This window comes from Lutra lutra, chromosome 17, assembly GCF_902655055.1.
Source record: "Lutra lutra chromosome 17, mLutLut1.2, whole genome shotgun sequence".
Classification (NCBI taxonomy): Eukaryota; Metazoa; Chordata; class Mammalia; order Carnivora; family Mustelidae; genus Lutra; species Lutra lutra.
The window spans coordinates 26,993,062-27,003,461 of NC_062294.1; the positions used below are offsets into that span (position 1 = coordinate 26,993,062).

The following is a 10,400-nucleotide window of genomic DNA, read 5'->3' on the forward strand; positions in this document are numbered from 1 at the left end:
GTGAACGGGAGATAAGACGAGAGGCCGACTTAGCAGAGACGTCCGAGCCGACAGAGGAGCGATAAAAGGAACCAGTCCTACATAAGCTGCGGGTGGGGGGGAATGGCTCCACAGAGGGAATACCAGTGCCATGGCCCCAGGAAGGAACAGGCTTTTTGCACTGGAGAAACAGATGGGGGTAGAGGGCAGGATATGGGAGGCGAGGTTAGAGATGTGAGCCAGGCTAGCTCTAATGGGGCAGTTGGTTGGGGTCTGCTGTGGTTGTGGGATCAAGGGGATGGCACTATGGACACTCTTTCTGCAAAGTCAGTTTGGCAGCTGAAAACTTGCCCCACCGTATCCACCAGGGGCCAGAGATGGCACAGGGCTTTATTTTTTCTAGGCTAAGGCATAATTCTCTGCCAGCACTGTATCTACTCGGCGTGCCTTAACTCTTTAATCTTTACAACAACCCTTTGAGGCAGACATTATTCCTAAACCCATTTTACAGCTAGGGAACTGAGGAAGCAAGGAACAGAGAAGCTAAGGAACTCCTCTACGGTCACACAGCAGAGTGGTTTCAGAAGCCACATGCTGAAGCACTCGGGTTAGAATAGGCTCTGTGCCTCTTGCTTACCAGAGTGGTGAGCTACAGGGTCTGCCCCATTCCTAGGGTTCTCTTTGTAGGGCGACCAGAGGCTCTAGAGGCATGATAAGTGATCCAGAGGACTTGGAAGTAAGCTCCTGGCCTTTGGTCCATTCTGGTCACCACTGTCCACCTGACCCATTCAAAATCGGGAAACTGGGCCATCTACCTCTGTCTCTGCCAAGGCTGGACTTGGGTGGACCGAGCCGTTCCCAGCCCATCCCATCAGTGATCCACGCCTGCATCATCCACTTCACCCCTGGGCTCCCCACTCGGCCCAAACCAGGGCCTTGGCAGGGCTTTGCTGGTGGCGCCTGATGATTTCTGTCCCCCAACCTTTGCCAAGGAAACCAGAGCCTCAACACAAATACTTGGTCATTCTGCTTGGCCTGGTTTGCTGGGAAAAGCCTACCCTTTCTTTTAAGTCTCCTCCAAGAATAAAAACAGGAGTAAAAATAACATCACAAAGTCTCGCTGGCCACTTGGCAACCTTCATTAGGGTTTTTGGGTTTTGTTGTTGTTAAAGAAGACAATGTAAAGAAAAGCACCTATCACAGTTCTAGGCCCCCAGTAGTAGTCCAGAAGGGGTACTGAGCCAGAAAAATCAGGCTCTACTTATCTGCTGGGCAAATCTGGGTAAGTTACTTGGCCTCTTTGAGCCTCATTGTCCTTCTCTGTGAAAGAGGAGCCGTGACAACCTATGTTGTGGTACTGTTAGGAACATCAAGTGAATGGATGTTAAAAAAGCATTCATAAAACTCAGTTTCCTGCCACTCTTATCCCAGGCAGAGGTGGTGATGTGTGCCAAGGTCACAGGGATGCTAGGATCCCCCTTGCGGGGCCCTTGGCTGGCTGAGCACCGGCTTGCCAACTGGCCGCTGATTCCATCCACACTAACTGGGGCCAAGCACAGGAAAAGCCAGGCTGGGGCATCCCCAGATGCTGGTGGATTTCCCAGGCTGAGCTCAGGGGACTTTCCTCTTTCAGGCTGGACAAAGGCCTACAGTGGGGACTGGGTAAGGCCTATCCCTCTACTGTCCACTGTTGATATCTAGGCTGCTGATAAGCGGGGAAAATGAGATAAACAGGATCTCTCCTTTCCCATTTTTTGGTCTTGGGGGCCTGAGGCTGGAATGGGATCCTAAAAGCCTTCCTCCAGGCCAGGAATCTGGAACCTTAAAAGTGTGGAGGGGGGCGCCTGGGTGGCTCAGTGGGTTAAAGCTTCTGCCTTTGGCTCAGGTCATGGTCTCAGGGTCCTGGGATTGAGCCCCGCATCAGTCTCTCTGCTCTGCAGGGAGCCTGCTTCCCCTTCTTTCTCTGCCTGCCTCTCTGCCTACTTGTGATCTCTCTCTGTGTCAAATAAATAAATAAAATCTTTACCAAAAAAAAAAAAAAAGTGTGGAGGGAGGACAGCTGACCACCCACCCAAACCTGGAAGACAGGGCTGAACAGAGCTCCAGCACTGATCCCCCTCCAGTGAGCACTTTCTCCCAGCCAGGCCCGGAGGGCAGCAGGCAGAAAGGGGCTGACTTGGGCTCCATCTCCAAAATGATACACAGTCAGAAAGGTTGGTGGTATAAGGCTTGGCAGGGTGGGGGTGGTTCCAGAGGCTTCTGGAGCTTCCAGAGGACTCTGGCAAGTCATTCAGACTGTCTGAGTCTGAGCTTCCTGCAATGGGGCAGGAGTGGGGAGCTAGCAGCGCCTGTCCGATGCACTTGCCTTAAAGAAAAGTTGTGAGTATCTGGTAACCTGACCCTGCTATGGCCTTAGTGACTTTCTGTCCCATCCTGTGTCCCGTCTCTCCACATCTGCACCCCAACACGCATACCAGCCAGCCAGCAAGACTAGTTCTTTTTACCACCAGAACACACCTTGAATCTTGAATTCAGCCACCTTTTGCAGTCTTCACTACCCTGGTCTAGCCACCTCATCTCTCATGGCCTTTCCCTGGGCTCTGATTTTTCTCTTGGCTTCTCACATCCCCACTTCACGCAGCAGCCAAAGGGATCATTTTCAAAGGATCCAGTTAGGATCACTGTCCTGCTGAAAGCACTCCAGTGACACCATCACACAGAGTAGAAAATCCAAATTCCCCTCCCTGGCATCCCAGCCCTGTGTGACATGGACTTCAGCCTCCTCCATCCTTACCCTTGTCCCACCAGCTTGCTGCCCCTCCAACAGCCCACACTCCTCCCTGCCTCAGGACCTTTGCATTGGCTATGACTTCCATGAAGAATGCCACCAGCTTTGATCTAATCTCCCTTTTGAATTCAGCATCACCTCCTCAGAGAGGCCCTCCCTTACCACGATTCCTATGAGAGCTTCTAGTCATTCTTGATCATGGCTAAAGGAGATTGTTTTTTTAGGGTAAAATCACTATTCTCATAAAAATATACAATGAACATAAGTCAAAGATTTCTTGCAATTCATTAATTTTGAGGAAACCAGTGAGATGTTACAACTTGTTCTTCTTTTTTTAAATCTTATTTATTTATTTGACAGACAGAGATCACAAGTAGGTAGAGAGGCAGGCACAGAAAGAGAGGAGGAAGCAGGCTCCCTGCAGAGCAGAGAGCCCGATGCGGGGCTCAATCCCAAGACCCCAGGATCATGACCCAAGCCGAAGGCAGAGGCTTTAACCCACTGAGCCACCCAGGTGCCTCATTACAACTTGTTCTAAGGAGAAATCAAAGATACATGTATGGGGTTCTCAGGTGGCTCAGTCAGTTGAGCCTCCAACTTTGTATTTCAGCTCAGGTCATAATATCAGGATCCTGGGATCAAGCCCTGCCTAGGGCTCTGAGCTGGAGGGATGTCTGGTTAGGATTATCTCTGTCACCCTCTATCCCTTCTCCTCACTCTAATAAATAAATCTTTAAAGACACATGCATATTGGCAATCAGGAATGATGAAATGAATTTATAAGTCGATGGGAAAAATAGTCAATATCCAGGAGGCAATCATTAATTGCATTCCACCACAACAAAATCCACTTACATCGCTATGGACAAGATTCATTTGTATGTAGAAGTCATGAAAAGCCCTATCAAATCAGATGGCCAGAAATGGTGCCCCAGACAGGATTGCTGGCTACCTTATAGGATACCTGGTTGCAAGTTTCCTAACACATCCTCTGTCCTGCAAGGATCAGCACCTGACCTTCTTTGACATTTTGCCATTCACCTCTGTCTTCTCTCTTTCCCTTTACCCCATGCTTGAATGTATCTTGAGGAGAGAAATTCTGTTTCTTAACAGCATCTAGAAGAGTGTCTGGCACATAGCAAGTGTTCCCTAAATGTTTGTGGATGCCCTTTCCAGTATCCAGGGCAATTTGTATTTCAGGAGAAGACACAAAAGAGGTCCTTGCTGAACCCAAAGAAATAAATTCTGACAGCCAGTGAGGAGGGGGCATTTGCGGAAAGGAAAGGGGATGGGGAGGTTCATCACCCGTTAAAGAATCAGGACCTCTGCATACCCAAGAAGTCGGACCACCCCTTGGCATCCTAAGCCCTAAGGGCCCGACAGGGTCCTGAGCTAGGGTTGGTAGGGAATGTTCTCTGCCTAAGGCTGCTCTGTGACACCATCTCTGGTGAGTCAGAGGGCACTGCGGGACAAGCGTGACTCCACTACTCACAGTCTCTGAGTCTGTCCCCTGGACTCCAGGGTCGAGGGCCCAGGGTCAGCTCCCAGAAGTCACCCTCAGTCACCTTTCAGACCCAGGGTACACATCCAGTCAGGGGCCCCGCCTCGACAGAACCTCTGTCTCCTGTCCCCCCCTACCTCCACCCCTTCCTGCCTGCCTTTTCCTAAAGCCCGCGTCTTCAGGGCCTGGGGACTGGGGGGGGGGGGGGGGGGGGGGGGGCCGGGCGGGCGGGTCAACGGGGGCGTATGACATCCTGGGAGGGTGGAAGTGCCCTTTTCCCTCTCGGAAATCCCCTGGAGAAAGGGGCCCTCGGGGCGCATAAGTCTTTTGGTCCCTAGACGGAACCGAGGACGTGACCAAGTCTGGGGTTATGGAGGCACTCGGCGGAAGGTGCTGCGGGGGTCGGGATCTGCTTCCCACCGCACCCGGGCGTGGCGGGGGGCGGGGGGGCAGTGGCCGGGGAGGAAACGTGAATCACCGCATGACAGAATCCAGGGAAGGGGAGGCGAGGGAGGGATTAATCCACAGACATTCCCTGCGCGCCTACTGCGTGCCAAACCCGGTTCGGGCTCTAGGGACACGGTCAGGAACACAGCGCGTATCCCGCTGTGTCGCTGCGGGACGCGGTGTGACCCCCGAACCTGAATAAATGGCTGTAACACACATATAAATGGGAAGTTGCTGTTCCGGCAAACGTTCGGAAGGAGAACGCGAGATGCGTGCTATCAGACCTTGGGATATCCGGATTTCAACTGGTGCGGGCTAAAGCAGAGATCTCCCAGCCGGCGCGGGAAGGAGGGCTTGACGGCTTCGTGCAGGAAATGCACAGGAAGTGTGTGCAGAAATGCCAGGGTGCTTGCAGATACGCCAGTCTCGAAGCCGACTTGAATTGTAAATGAATGCACGCCTGCATAAACTGTGCGGGTCGAAGGCACGAATGCCTGCGAGTCAGAGTCCCCGACTCTCCAGCGCGCCGCGCGCGCCCTCTGCCGTCAGTCACCTCGCTCGGTCGGTCCCAGTCCCATTTTGCCCCGCCCCTTCGAGCGGGCGCGTCTTTCTAGTTCTTCCCAACACTCCGCGCGAAACAAAGCCCGCCCCCGCCCTCCCCACAACGCGGCTGTTCGCTACGCATGCGCACAGTAGAGCTATTCCGAAGAGGTATGCTTGCAAAGCTGGTTTGCAACAGTCAGGATGGCCGAGCGGTCTAAGGCGCTGCGTTCAGGTCGCAGTCTCCCCTGGAGGCGTGGGTTCGAATCCCACTCCTGACAAAGTTCTTTTTGCTTTTCACCAACAGTTACAGATCTACTAGGTGATACTTTACACCTTCGGAGAGTTCTATTTAATCGCTTTACAAAACAAGTATTTCCTTCTTGAACGGCACTTTCTTCGTAATGACATTTATTTGAGACTGTAAAAAGAAAGCCCGGATCTGTACCGCAGGTCCATTCTTAGAGTCGTCAAACGTACGCAATCTCCCCTAAGGTTGCAACGAAGAAAAGAGAAAAAAGTTAGGAATTGTCAGAAGTGGGATTCGAACCCACGCCTCCAGGGGAGACTGCGACCTGAACGCAGCGCCTTAGACCGCTCGGCCATCCTGACTTCCGAGAGAAACGTTTGGAAGGACTCTCTGTAGTTGCGATTTCCGTGCCACGTGGCTTGGAAACCAGCCGAGCCCTGTGAGATAAGCTGGCAGCTCCGGGTCTGCACCGGCGGTCTTAGGCGTCCACGGATAAAAACGACCCGTGTTACCGAGACTTAACTGTTATTCTTCAAATGAGTAGGTCTTTTTTCTACATATGAAATTAAATGGAAACTGAAGCCTGAGCAGAAAACGAAAAATCAGTTTCCCTTGCCATCGATCAAAAATAATCTTAAAAATAAACAAAATGGAAACAAAACTATAGTTAAATTCTGGCCACTCGCCAAATTTCGGAAGCTGAAGATGTGCTATTATTTTTAACGACTACTATTATCGGTAGCAAAGGTCGGGACTGTTGCTGGGTGAGGGGGTGAGGGAGGCGGTGGTTTAGACAATTCTTTTTAGAAGGGAGGTGCTCTATGATGGACTTTGCCATGAACTCCTCGGGACTGGAAGCCGTGGGCTCGCATTCCACACCTGTTTAACTGGAACCGCATGCAGAGAAAGATGGCTTTTACACCTTTTTGATACACTGACCAGGGGAAAAGCTGGAGGCTGTTTAATTTGGAGAGGAGACCATTTATGTGTCTACAAAAGCCTGATTTGTACAAGGAGTTGGGGTTGTGTCCGTCTGTCCTTTTTTGCTCCAGGAACTGGGGTTTGAGGTGGGCATGCAGTGAGTGGGTCGTTACAGAGGAAGTTTTCCATAGAAAAAAAAGAGCTTGGGGGCGCCTGAGTGGCTCAATTGGTTAAAACTCTTGCCTTCAGCTGGGGTCACGATCCCAGGGTTCTGGGAGTGAGCCCCAACAGGGGTTCCTTGCTCAGCGGGGAGCCGGCTTCTCCTTCTGCCTTTACCTGCTCCTCCTGCTTGTGCTCTCTCACTCTGTGTCAAATAAATACATAAAATCTAAAAAAGAAAGGGAAGGAAGGAGGAAAGAAGGAAAAGAAAAGAGAGCTTGTTGGAAAGGAAACAGGGTGCTTGCCACTGGGAGTGAGGTCGGGGCCACTGGAGGCATTGAAGACAAGGCTTGAGTAGCATCTTGGTGGAAAAGCCAATGAGGGGATTGGAGAGTCCCTGTATTGGTGGGGCTCCCCGCTGAATGTGACGGGTATCTCATTGAGGTTTTGATTTGCATTTCCTTAATGATTAGTGTTGTTGAGTATTTTTCATGTGCTTGTTGGCCATGTGTATATCTTATTTAGAAAAATGTCTAGTCAAATCTTTTGCCCATTTTTTTCACTTTGATTTTGTGATTGAGTTGTAGGGCGTTCTTTGCGTATTCCATAAAGTAGCCCCTCGAGTCTGATATATGATTGGCGAATATTTTCCCACAATCCATAACCCACCACTTCACATATTGTATCCTTTGATGCACAGAAAATTTAATTTTTATATTGTTCAATTTATGTTTACTTTCGTTGCCTGTGCCTTTGGCGTCATACCCTAGAAATCCTTGCCAAATCCAAAGTCATGAAGATTTTCCCCTGCATGTTTTCTTCTAAGAATTTTACAGTTTTAGACTTAATGTTTAGGTCTTTGTGTTGTTGCTTTAAAAAATTTTTTTTTACTTAGGTAATTTCTATACCCAATGTGGAGCTTGAACTCAGGACTCTAAGAAGGGGTCACACTGTCCTCTGACTGAGCCAGCCAGGCTTCTAGATCATTGTCACATAAGTCCAGCTTCATTTTTTTTTCTTTTTCTTTTTCCTTTTTTTTTTTTTTTTTTTTTTTTTTGCATGTGGACCTCCCATTTTCCCAGCACTGTATGTTGAAAGCCTGCCTCTTTCCTACCAAATGGTTTTGACACCCTTGGTAGAGTTGTGTGCACTTTAAAAAAAACTAAATATTTTCTTGGAATGGCCTCATTTTTATGGTTTTGACACCCTTGGTAGAGTTGTGTGCACTTTTAAAAAACTAAAATATTTTCTTGGAATGGCCTCATTTTTAAAACTGTAATAAATGTATTTTAAAACTGTAATAAATGTTATAATATGGTTATAATGGGAAACCTGCCTGATTCCTCTTAAATAGAAGGTCACAATAAAAATAAGCATAATGGGAACAAATCCCTGCCATTAAATTCTAGCCAGAATTTTGTTCACTAAAAAGAGATGAACAGAATTAGATGTAAAGACATATTGGGGTGCCTGGGTGGCTCAGTTGTTAACCATATGCCTTCAGCTCAGGTCATGATCCCAGGGTCCTGGGATGGAGCCCTGCATTGGGCTCCCTGCTCTGCAGAGAGCCTGCTTCTCTCCGTCTCCCACTCCCCCTGCTTGTATTCCCTCTCTTGCTGTCTCTCTGTCAAATAAATAAATAAATATTAAAAAAAAAATAAATCTTGGGGTACCTGGGTGGCTCTGTTGGTTAAGCAGCTGCCTCCCGCTCAGGTCATGATCCTGGAGCCCCGGAATCAAGTCCCGCATTGGGCTCCGTGTCTGCTTCTTCCTCTGACCTCTCTCATCTCGTGCTCTCTCTCTCTTTCTCATCCTCTCTCTCTCAAATAAATAAATAAAATATTTTTAAAAAGTTTCCTACTGGGACGCCTGGGTGGCTCAGTTGGTTGGACGACTGCCTTTGGCTCAGGTCATGATCCAAGGAGTGCTAGGATCGAGTCCCGCATCGGGCTCCCAGCTCCACGGGGAGTCTGCTTCTCTCTCTGACCTTCTCCTCGCTCATGCTCTCTCTCACTGTCTCTCTCTCTCTCTCTCTCAAATAAATAAATAAAATCTTTAAAAAAAAAAGTTTCCTACTATTAAAAAAAAAAATCTTTAAAAAAAATCAGTACCAAAGGAGGCTTTCTCATTGGCATAATTAGATTGGAAGCAAAGTTAAAAACAAAGTGCTTGTAATGAAGCCCTGAAGTACTTGATCACTGCCCCTGGACCATCAAAAATTACCTCACATTCCAAACAAAAGTCATTTCTGGGGGAAGGTGTCCTCAAATCCTAAAGGGGGGGGTTCTTGTTAGTGACGCCCGTTCCCCAAGCCCCTCCCACCACAGTTCGTACCTCCTGGCATGGGGACGGCAATGGACTGAAAGATGCTCTGGTCTCCAGCTCCTGGGGCTCTGGATGAGGGGAGAGAAGGTAGGAAGGGGCAGAAGCAGCCAGCCGGCCAGAAATGGGAGGACACACAGGCAGGCCAGCCTCTCACGCAGGATCCCTGCTGGGGATGAGAAGCTGTAGACGTCGATTCTAGTTCTGCTGATGTCTCTAATTCAGTTGGTGACCCTGGGCAAGTTTCTGCCCTTTCTCCAGCTTGTTTACTCATCTGTAAAACCAATGATGAACAGCCACTTTGGAAAAATGGTGCAGCCACTTTGGAAAAGTTTTACCATGTCTTAAAAAGTTAATGATACACATACCCATACACTCTAACAATAGTACTCCTAGGTATATAAGCAAGAGACATGAAAACATATGTTCACCAAAAAAAAGGTACCTGTAAATGTTCATAGCATGGTTTTTTTTTAAATTTAAAAAAATATATTTTATTTATTTATTTAACAGAGAGAGAGAGTGCGCGCGCACAAGCAGGGAGAGCACAGGCAGAGGGAGAGGGAGATGCAGGCGCCCCTGCTGATCAGGGAGCCTGCAGCAGGGCTCAATCCCAGGACTCTAGGATCTTCATAGCCACCCAAACTGGAAAGAACCTAAATGCCCATTAACCAGTGAACGGATAAAGATATTGTGCTCTATCAATACAATGGAATACATTCAGCATTAAAAAGAAACAATCTACTTAAACTATGCTGAATAGCACAGATGAATTTCAAGAGCTTTATGTTACATGAAGGAGCTTTTCATAAAGGACTACTGTATCCGTTTCTTCTTGCTGCTGTAACGAATTATCAGGAACAGTGGCTTAAAAAAACACAAATTTGGGGCTCCTGGGTGGCTCAGTGGGTTAAGCCTCTGCCTTCGGCTCAGGTCATGATCCCAGGGTCCTGGGATCAAGCCCCGCATCGGGCTCTCTGCTCAGTGGAGAGCCTGCTTCCTCCTCTATCTCTGCCTGCCTCTCTGCCTACTTGTGATCTCTGTCTGTCAAATAAATAAATTAAATATTTTAAAAAAAAACAAATTTATTCTTTTTTTTTAATCTTTTATTCTTTCTTTATTTTTAAAAATTTATTGTATTGCAATTCTGGAGCCCAAAATAAGTGTCTAAATCAACGTGTCAGCAGGGCTGGAAGCTTCTGGAGGCTGCAGGGAGAACCCACTCCTTGCCTCTTCCATTCTTAAAGGCTACAGGCTTTCCTTGCTTGGCTCCTGGGTGCTCCTAGTGATTGATCTCTCTTTCCATATTCACATTGCCTTCTCATCTATTGTCATCAAATCTCCCATCTCCCTCTGCCTCCTCCTCCTTTTTTTTTTAAAGTAATCTCTCCACACAAGGTGTGGCTTAAACTCACGACCTGGAGATCAAGAATCACAAGCTCCACTGACTAAGCCAGCCATCGCCCCTACCTCCTTCTTATAAGGACACAGTG

The 10,400-nt window shown here is 48.3% G+C and overlaps 2 non-coding genes across 2 annotated transcripts; one reads left to right on the plus strand and one right to left on the minus strand.

Moving 5' to 3' along the window:
* The first annotated feature begins 5,453 nt into the window (after positions 1–5,453).
* Positions 5,454–5,536, plus strand: TRNAL-CAG (transfer RNA leucine (anticodon CAG)). The gene has a single exon. It is a non-coding gene; the product is annotated as a tRNA-Leu (tRNA).
* Positions 5,537–5,784: 248 nt separating this feature from the next.
* On the minus strand, positions 5,785–5,867 carry TRNAL-CAG (transfer RNA leucine (anticodon CAG)). Its single transcript has one exon. It is a non-coding gene; the product is annotated as a tRNA-Leu (tRNA).
* Between the last annotated feature and the right edge of the window lie 4,533 nt (positions 5,868–10,400).